Source organism: Nipponia nippon, unplaced genomic scaffold, assembly GCF_047370975.1.
Source record: "Nipponia nippon isolate SJK-2023a ecotype South Korea unplaced genomic scaffold, ASM4737097v1 scaffold_27, whole genome shotgun sequence".
Lineage (NCBI taxonomy): Eukaryota > Metazoa > Chordata > Aves > Pelecaniformes > Threskiornithidae > Nipponia > Nipponia nippon.
In genome coordinates, this window is record NW_028262344.1 from 2,466,740 (window position 1) to 2,477,115 (window position 10,376).

The following is a 10,376-nucleotide window of genomic DNA, read 5'->3' on the forward strand; positions in this document are numbered from 1 at the left end:
AATCGTTGTGGCAAAGAATAGAAGTCAAGACAGAAGTGAACCTTTCTGCTAGGTGTTTTGTCATTCTGCTTTCTTTGCTGGCTCAGGGCAGCAGCAGGAACATGTTCCTCTCCAACCATATGATGCAGATAAGCAAAGTAGAAGGCAGGTCTAATGAAGAAAAACTGCTTTTAAGCTTAATGATGAAATTTCATCAGTGAAATTATTATTGTTCACTACTATGGTAGCTGTAAGACAGCTACTTAGATTAGACTTCTTGCTAGTTAATGGGTTTAATGAAACAGGTTGTCCTGTTGATACAGCAATTGAAAGCAATAACACAACCTTTTGGTGTTAATATTCTACCTAAAGCAGGCCCAGATTCTGTAAGATAGCTTCAGGGTGCTGGGGCATCAGAAAGCAAATAACTAACTTTTCCACCAGTGTTTCATTTATAGATTCAAGTCATGAGTGTCCCAACTCAGTGTTTAAATAAACATTCAAAGTGGCTTGTGAGTACCTTGTTATAAACATCAAATAAGCAACTCTAAAGTTTGGGTGCAGATTTTCTTTGATTATGAAAGAAATAAAATCATTTTTTTACTCTTTAGTTACCTTTACTTATTCAAGGGCATAGACAGGACCTGGTTTTGAGTACAGATAGATGGCCAGATAGAAGCAGTTGCAGACAAAATAGAGAAAGGATGAAAAATAGACTATTAACCCAGGGCTGCTGAGAATTTCAGAGCTGGGGACATAGCAAATGACACAGTGCCCAAGCCTGAGCTCTCTATGCTCTTTTCAGATACTTGGTCATCGGGTGAGAAATGGAATATGCTGAAGCTGATTTCCAGTATGAATAATGGTTAAATTCAGAGCTCCCCTTTTGTGAACATGCTTCCTGAAGTGGTTGTCTCAATGGAACTGAAAGGAAATGAATGTCTGTCTTCTGCTTAAAACCACCTGTAACTATGTAAATGACCAACTCTGTAGATCATGACATACCCTTTGTCTAACACAACTTGCAAACAAGATTCAGACTACAAGAAAAGTAGTATATACTGTGGTAGCTAAAGAATCCTTATGAACTGCACAGAAGACCTGTAATTAACTGTATCAAACTAGAAAAATCAAGGAAAAGTTCAATTTTCCAGACTTCATTAGCAGGTGAAAAGAATAGAGGAAAAAACCCTAACAGCCAGCAGGTTAGGAGCTAATTAGGAGCAGTGCTAAGGGATTGCTGTTTGACTCTGAAGCTTATGGGGTAGTTTAAAGCTTTTTATTACCACTATAAAAGTTTGTGTGCTGGCAAGTCTTCTGACAAAGGCAAACAAATCCCTGGGTAACTGTGAGGCAGGTTGCTGTCAGCTGTGGGGGTTCCTGACTGCAGGGATTCTAAATCTGCCCAGCAACACTTGTTAAATCCCATATCTCATTTATTCTTTTAAGAGAAGATTTTGGGGGGAGGGATTGGTCAGGGTTGTGCTTCTCTAGCAAAAGTGCTTGCTCAACATATTCTAGCTCAAGCTGAAGAGCTGCGCTCTTTGGACCAGTAGAATATAAGGAGCTCTTAGGATGTAAAAGCAATGTGTACAAGCAATGCAAATTGGGAAGCTTTTGTACTTGCAACAGATAATAAAAAGAAATGGCCTAAAATTGTTTACGTGCAGTAAAACAGCTGGCACTTGTTCTGTTCTGAATACCTTCCTTCACCTCTGACTTCCCTGTCTAATCTGGTGATGCTACCCTTCAAATGATAGGAAATAAGCTTGGTCATTTTAGCCTATTTAGCCTAGCTTTGTGTTGACTAGTTTGCCATATCTTTTAACCCCAGATTCTTAATTCTAATTCTGTGCAACAGTGAACGTCAAATGACAGATGATGGTTCTGTTTTCAGTAATACCAAATCTCTGCATTACTGGATCACTTGGCAGTGCAAATTTGATACAGGTAGGACAACTCACAAGCATGTTTCTGAAAAATTAGCCAGAGTATATAATGTGGTATTTGCCTTGGCTTACTAGCTTTATGCTGGCTGTGGTAGCACTATTCCTGATTGAGCAACATTTGATCTGCAGGGATAGTTACCCCTTCAAAATTTTTTCAGCTAACTTACACTAGCAGATACCTTTTGCACTTTGTCTCTTAACCTAATCTAGTACTAGGCATCCTAAACTTGATTTACAGTCCCATGGCCCTATAGCTTAAGTTTTTGTAAAACAAAGAGCATGAAACACCAATTCCATCTTACTTGGGGGTGTTAAGATTGCAGTACTATTTCTGCAGCAGGAATTCTTAAGGGCAAACATACCATAACCTTAATCTGCTTTCTTCACAGTCTAGGTAGTCACCAGTGACCTGTCTTTACAAAAGAGGCTCTGAATCTTGTCATCAAATTAAGTTTTGACTTCTTGATTTGATTCTTTAATTGGGAAAGCAATGGATAATTCATTCTATTTGCAAATTGCCAAGAAGCACTAAAGGAACCGAAATTGATACCTGTATTCAAATGAGGATTCCTCCTGGAAAACAAGATATTCTGCTTGCAGGGACTACAGTGTAAAGCTTATGGCTTGGGCAATAAGTTCTCTCCTGAATAATAGAGAAGCAAATGAGATTAAAGGGATGTTTAGAGGTCTGCATTGCCATGCTGTGCAAAAGCCTGTCCCTCTCTTGTGGGCTCTGTGTGCTTCTGACAGAGCATTGGCTAAACTAGTATATTGCCAAAAGGACTGAATACCAGCAAGTAGGAAACAGTGAATAGGTAAACTGAACTGTTGTGCCTTCATTTATGGAAAATTCAATTTTTTAGTATACAGAGAATGCAGAGGTTTCTTATGGAAAAACAGATCTTTGTGCTGATGTGATTTGATATTAATTGTAGTTTTATGACCAGAAGAGACTACTATGAATCAACTCTTTGAAATCCACTGCACTGTCAATAAAACTTCATTGTCTACCTTCTGCAAAGTTGCTTGTAAATGTACTGCAGTCCTGATGACTTTGACCTATGTGCTATCCACACCTGCCACTATCGTGTTCCTTCTGCTGTTCCTTCTGGTGCTTCTGCACTTGTTCATTCTCCATTTATACCTTAATGCTTTTATTGTGGATTTCTACAGGTTTGTACTTTCCAGAACTGAGTGCACAGCTGGAGCATTTGCACTTTTACAAAGGTTCTCTACAGTATCTACACCCCTGCTCCTTCTCCTAAAATTCCTGCAGCCTTTTTGACCTATACCTCTTGCATAGGAGATGTCATAAGCACAGAGCTGTGAAAGGGTTAATGAGCCCAGGCAAAGTTAACAAGGGATGGGCAATAAATGGCTCCAGCTGTGTATAATTAACTGTAATACTGTGAAGTAAATGACTTTTATTGGCAAGCATGTCATAACTTCATTAAAAGTCATATTTACAGCCCTCTCACATGGAATGAGTACTTGTGTAGTCTGCAATTTAATGAGCACTCATTTTCACCTTATTCCAATTATCTTCCACCCACCACTCCCTCTCAGTGTGGGGAGCATGAAGATGAAATACAATGGGAGTGTAATTAAGGCTGGCACAGATTCTTTCAGGAAATGTTTTTCTGTTCAGAACAATCACTTCTATTGCTTACTACTAATAAATAATACTTTAATGTTTAAAATACATAATTTTCTTTGGTCCCTAAAGCATTGTTTAACTAACAGTTACTAAAGAATGACTCTGTGGGAAAGATTTCCCAAGGCCAGAACCCCTGATAGCTGGGCACCTGAGATGCTGTGTTTAATGAGGCGTGGTGACCTGACCAAGGCAGTGTACACAAAGGGAAATTAGTATCACTTAAAAGAGGAAATTTGCAGTTTAGCTTAATTGCATCTGTGTGCTGTGGGGACCAGTGGAAAGCCCCTGTACTAGCCAAAGAAAGGTCCTTTTCTTCTTCCAGAGGGAATTGCTCTGCGTAGCCCTGTGCTGCTTCCTGTCATCCTACTGTGCGCTCATGTAGATGCGCGGTGGAAATGAGTTGCAGGTTGGGAAGTTCTTTGAGCCCTTGTGCTTGTACATGTACCAGGGAGGCACTTCTCAAAAGTAGCTACCACAGCAGGAATTCCAGATTAATTTTTTCTTCTGTTCAGGGATTGCACAAGACTAGAGATGTGCTTAAAGGAGAGCTGGTCAGACATAGACTCCATTGTAGACATTGAAGTCTTCTCTAGCCTTTAAAAGCAGGTTAGCAACAGGCTGTCTCAGTTTGGGACATGACTCAAGTTCTTGCTTGACTTACAGTTCATTTTAATTTTACAACAAATGGGACTACTTGCCAGCCTGTTAGCAAAACTGTGTTCCTCTGGGCCAGATCCTGATCTTTTTGTCTAGATTTTTTTCCATGGACTGTAAGTAAGTTTAACAGGACTTTTTTCAGCACCAGCTATCTTGTCGTAGTTCTTGACTGACAAAAATCAAACTTAATAGCCCAGGACAGTGGAGTGAAAGCTTGTGGTCAGCTTTTCTGTATACTTTACCAACTGCAGTCATTACCCTACAACTGTAGAGTGTCATTACAGGTTTCAAAGTGGAGACAAAATACTGCCTGTTGTGGTAGCTGAGCAATCTTTGGAAAGAAGGGGGAGGCACTTGCCTGACAGATATGCTAACAATTAATATCCCTTGGGATCTGTTCAAAGGTTCAGAATAAAATAAGGGTTATGGGAGATTAATTACTGGGCACTGTGAAAGTGACATGGTTAGAACCACATCATAAATATAATTTATCTCGTGGCACAGTATAACAGCAGTGCAGTCATTGTCTGTTATTCTTAACAAACATGTTATATTTACTACTTAGAAAATTAATTTAAAAATCAAGATCAAAGACTAGATCCTTTGCAGATATAAATCAGCTGAGCAATTGCAGTTTGTAATAGCTAAGAATTTGGAGGCTTTGGCCTGATACGTGTACTAGCACAGTTCTGTTTTGACTAGTTACCTAAGCAGGAAGGTGTTCAAGGTTAAGTGCAAATGATGTGCCAGTGAGACAGCAAAGTGATACTGCTCGCCTCTGGGGAGCACTGACAGAGTGCCTCTCAAAGAAAACCACCTTGATGCCATCCAGCAATTTATTCATTTCCTCTCACCTAAGGGGACAGTGGTGAGGCCAATTATTTTTTTTAATATGAAAAGCCTAATAATTAGGCAAACTGTGTCTGTAGGGTGCTGACAACATTTGTAATTGACCAACAAAGACTAGTAAGGTGTAGTAAAATAGAGTACCTGTTCTAGCAGGAAGAGTACCCTGGCTTGATTACTCATTTCTTGGACTTGAGCTCTTGCCTCCCCTTAACACTTACCCATTCAGTTCACTCAGACTACAATCTATTAGCTGCTTATGCGATTTTTAGACTAAGAAAAGGCTGCTATATTAAAGCTAAATTAAAGCAAAATTTTGCTATATTAAAGCAAAAAGATCAGGTGGGTCGTGTTTAGATTTTAACAGTTTTATCTGAAAAAGCTATAGCTCTTTGAACTCCTTAAGAATGGGAGGGTTGCCCTAAAAGACTGTCAGTGTAGATTATAATCTGTGTTACAGTGATGCTTGAATGCTTCTAACAAGGTATTCCTGTGCAGTGCCAAGTGATGGCCCTCCCTGTATTATAAATCTTGCCATTCAGATAGCCAGGATAACTGCTTACCCTATCTTGGCAGTGTCTGGATTGGCTTTACATTAGGTAGATAACATTTGCCTAGCTGTGACAGCAGAGTCGGCTGCCATTATATTTATCTGGCTTTGTGTAGTGTTTTTTGCAGTCTGTAGAGAGCTCTATGCTGGTTGTGGCTCTCCTTGTGCTAGCTTTTTGCACTAATGAAACTAGGTTGTGGTTGTCCTTACCACAGTGCCATCAAAACAGAACCTGCGTGTAGCCCAAGTGACTTGCCTGAGCTTATACAGAAAGTCTGTGGAAGAGCAGGAAACCGGCTTCACAGGTGTTTTTGCCTGGTGTCTTCTGCAGGAGACTTGGGTTTCTCCCAGTTATTTCTGTATGTGAATCAGTGTCCTGGGCACTTCCATGAGGCCTGCTGAACTATTTGGAGCTCCTATCCTACTTTGAACAGAATTATCAAGAGGTAGCCTTTAACACAGCAAAAAATCATTCATACTGACAAATCAAAACCATACTTTTCTAAGAAGTTAAGGCTGAAATCTGACTTTGGAAGGATTGGTAACATCTCAAACAATTATAGGTTTTGGGCAGGCTATCTTCAAACTCAGCACAGGACAACACCTTATTCTATAGAGTGTGATTTCCATGTTGGGACAAGAAATACTTGCAGCAGCTTCCCAGGGAGCCCTGACATGACAGAGCATACATGTCGCTATGCTCTATCACCAGGAATGTTTTCCCATTCATGTGCTTTCATAAGACTTGGTGGTTAGTGTACAGTCTTATTTTGTAATTAAGATGCCCTCCTGCATGCTTTACATCATGAATAACATTGATAATTGTGTGATACAGTAATTGAAGATAGCAATGATTAATTCTTGTGATAAAATTTGTCCTCGGAACAATTGATTTTACTGCCAGAAATGTACAAACTTCCCAATGGAAATACTTTCACATAATTATTGTTATTAGTTTAAACTTGTTGGGGGTGGGACGAAAAGAAAAAAAAAATCAATTACTTTGTATTTATCACTAATCTATTATGATCACTTTAATACAGAGGAGTTATAACTCAAGGCATGTTTTTTCTAATTCATGAGCTATTGGAAAAGTTTACAGAAACTGTAAGGGCTGAAGAAACTGGCTATCATGAGGCAATTACAGCTGTTAGGCTGTTGGGAATTTTTCTTTCTAATGCCTCTGTGTTGTTAAATCAGTGATGAATGAGGGTGGTGCCAGCAGTCTGGTCATTTGAGTTCCTTGCTTGTCCATAGCTGAGCTTCAGCAATTATTGTGCTCTTTATGCTGGTTCATGCACTTACTGGAGGCATCCTGAGGGAGCATGGTTTTTGGAAAGCCCTTAAAACTCAGAGGCCTGATTTTTGTTATTCAGACAGGGGAAGTTAAATTGTTGAAATTATTGTGTGCTGCCCAACAGTTCTGCAAAATGGGCTCCTGCTGCAGGAGTTAAACTTATTTGGAGAGTTCAAATATGTTCCATTTGAATAAGATGACAATTTGTGAAAATTAAAGGAAGTTATTCTTGGTGCTCATATCCTTGGAGCATCTCATGTTCATGCATTGTTTTATCCTGGTAGGATATGGTTAGAGACCAAGATAGCACAGAATGTTAGTGCTTGCTCACAAGCTTGATGGGACAAGCTGATCAAAGCTTTCTCCCATGAATTTTCCTTGAAACTGAACTAACTTCAATTAGTAATTTAGGAAACTTGTTTCTGTGTTTTCACTTGAATTGCTACTGTTGTTACAAAGGGTAGGAGTTTTCATATACATATAATTAAAGTATCTGCCAGGTCTATCGTGTTATACATGAGCTAATCAAAGAAATGTAATAGCCCCTCCATTAGATTCTCCTGGTTAATGTCACCAACTTATCTTGGTTTTTTAGTTAAATATTTTTGCTAATGGATTTGCCCACATGAAAATCCATCTCGTGGTAGTGCACTTCTGGCTGCTCTTGGGATACTGACAGTTTGGTAATATAAGCTGTGCTGCTTCTATGCAGTACTAACTAAGAGTGAGACCTGGTAGTATTTCTTCATTCCCTCCCCTGCATGCCCGTATTAACTATTGTCTCTGTGTTAGTTTGCCTGTGATGCGAGAGGAAGACTCGGTTGTCAAAAGACTGACATAAGCAAAGCAGAGCAACTGGTTCTGACCTGGCAGTACTGGCTTATCACAGGACGTGTTCCAAGGGGCTGGAGATGAGCACACAACCCAGAGTCAGGGTAGTGATTAGATGGAAGCAATTTCTCCAAGAATAATTCAAATTGAATTACAGACTGATTCTTAAACCAGTGGTTTTTAAAATACCTCAGTCAAACAGGATGCCCTGGACTGGCCAGTTTGGGAGGGCCTGGAGGTACTAAAGTGGCAATGCAGTTGGTAACGGATTCAGAGATGTGGGACAGAGTGCAGTAAATGTTAACATTTTTGGGAAAAATTAGTGGTACCTGACTAGTTTCATTACGAGGGAGTTTTTTGCATGTTGCTTACATGAACAATTTAGGGAAAGAACTACTTTTTCATTGGACTTGGTACATTAGCATGTCCGAGGGTTTAGATATGCTATTCAGGCCATCTGTGTGCCTCTTTCCGCCTCTGGTAACTTAAACCAAGACCAGATCTGAATTAATAGCTTCTTTCCTTTTTTCTTTTGAGCATGAATGATTTTTGTGATTCCAGAATTTTGGGGTAAAACTCCAAAATGACTTAATGCTGTCTCTTCCTTTCTCCATCAACTTATTGTTTAGAAGGTGATGAAAAGTTGGCTGAGGGGATAAGAGTAATTCCCAAGGGCATAACGGACCTGTTTCATACAAAACATCAGTAGTAAATCTGGCTGTTCTTTTTAAATTAGTATTTTCCCTTTCTTCCCCTATCTTGGGGATTGCAAGGAAATGCCTCTAACTTATGTGCTGCTTGGATATTGGCAGTTGCAGAAAATTAGCAGTTCACTTGATTTTGCCAATGCTCTAAAATTTTTCTAGTAACAAAGCCATTAAATAGAAGCTCCTTTCCCTACACCCGCCCTCCCCAATCAGTAAGAGTGGGAAAAGTGTCTGATAGGTCTATAGTCTAATCAAGGAAATAAACTGTAGCAGCCAAAGCTCTAGCAGTGCATGAACTCCAGATTGTAGCAAGCAGCAGTTGTGTGCTGCTGGGACAGGTATTAAGCTGATAGATCATCAGTGAATATTCTGTGAGCAGGCTTTTTAAAGGAGTGTCAGGAGCAGGAAGCACGCTGGTGGAAAAAGCAATTTTTCTCTAATGGCTGCTGAAGGTGGTGTTTACTAGGAGCTGTATTCAGTGCTGGGTGGACTGCAGTGCAGGAGTGCCTTTGTAAGGCTGCTGTTGTGTTGTGGCATAGGATGGAGTGCAGCTGACGTGAAGACCTGAAAAATGATCTGTTTTTCCCTTGGGTAGAGAAGAACAAACTGTATCTCTGAATTTTGTACTTAGGAAGCAAAAAACAGTTTTCCAGAAACTGGAACCAGAGAAGAGTTTTCCCATTGTTGCATTCCCTGCAGAAAACTTTCATACATGTGGGACATTGAGCTGGGGCTCAGGAGGGTCAGTGCTCTAGGTGGCTTTTTGAGCAGGTGAGCATCTGATCCACTGACCACGGATTCTAGATGTGTGAACGCTTAACCATTGCTTCAGACCAGAGCACAATTGTTTGTGCTGCTAGTGAAGTTCCTCTGAAATTAGCACCAAAACACTGGAGAGCGGAAGTTAGCTGTGACCTGTGAAATGACTGAACATTATAGTAGTAAGTGCCACATGTATCTGGACTATCTTACATCCAACCTCTATTCAAAGAGATGAAAAAAGTACTGGCTGTGTCCACAGGGAGGAATTTTACATTATGCATCTGTTTTTATATGATCTAAATGTGTTACTAGTATTATTATACACTTAAGACCTTTCTGGATTAGTACATGTACCTGAGCCTAGTGATTATTTTTTCTTGAGTGAGTCTTGTTAGTAATCCTTTTAACTACAAGAACATTAAGCTGAAACCAATTATTTACTGAGTTGGTGAAATGAGCCCTCTATCCACTTGGTAATAAAAGAGTCTACAAGGTGTTCAGGTTGTTATTGGCCCTGTCAGAACTTCTTTCCAGAATGTAAATCTATGGCTGGTTTTATAGTGCTGGCCACGGAGATTCTGTGGCTAATCAATATTTTGTGGGCAATGAGCCAATGATAAGGTCAAACTGGGTAATGAGAAAAGCAAAGAACACATGAACTTGATGCTCTGAAGTTCCACTGTCAATGTGAAGATTTAGGGTGCTGCAATCAACCTGCAAATATTTCAGACATTTACAGCGTTAATGTCTGGACAATCCTGCTGAATTGCATTGGTAAGAACATGGTGACTACAGTAAAAGAAAAATCTTTGACTGAAATGAGGTGCTGTGGCATCAGCTAATTTTAAAAAGCGACTGGGAATGTTACAGATGTTGTTAGGAATTTTGCAAAATGATACTCTAAGTTACTGGATGTTGGGTTTTTATGGAGCTTACACTCGAGGTGGCCCAGGCAAGATTTGGGATGTCATTTTGTTGGTTCCTAAGTACACTTAACAGCAAGTCCTGGCTGTTAACCAAACCTCTAAGCATGACAAAAACTTATGCTCAGCTGATATTCTAGGGGAAACTGCAGGGGAATGGGGAAAGGGTTAGGATGGTCAAGGCGGTCTCTGTGGCTGCAGAGACATCGTGCATGTCC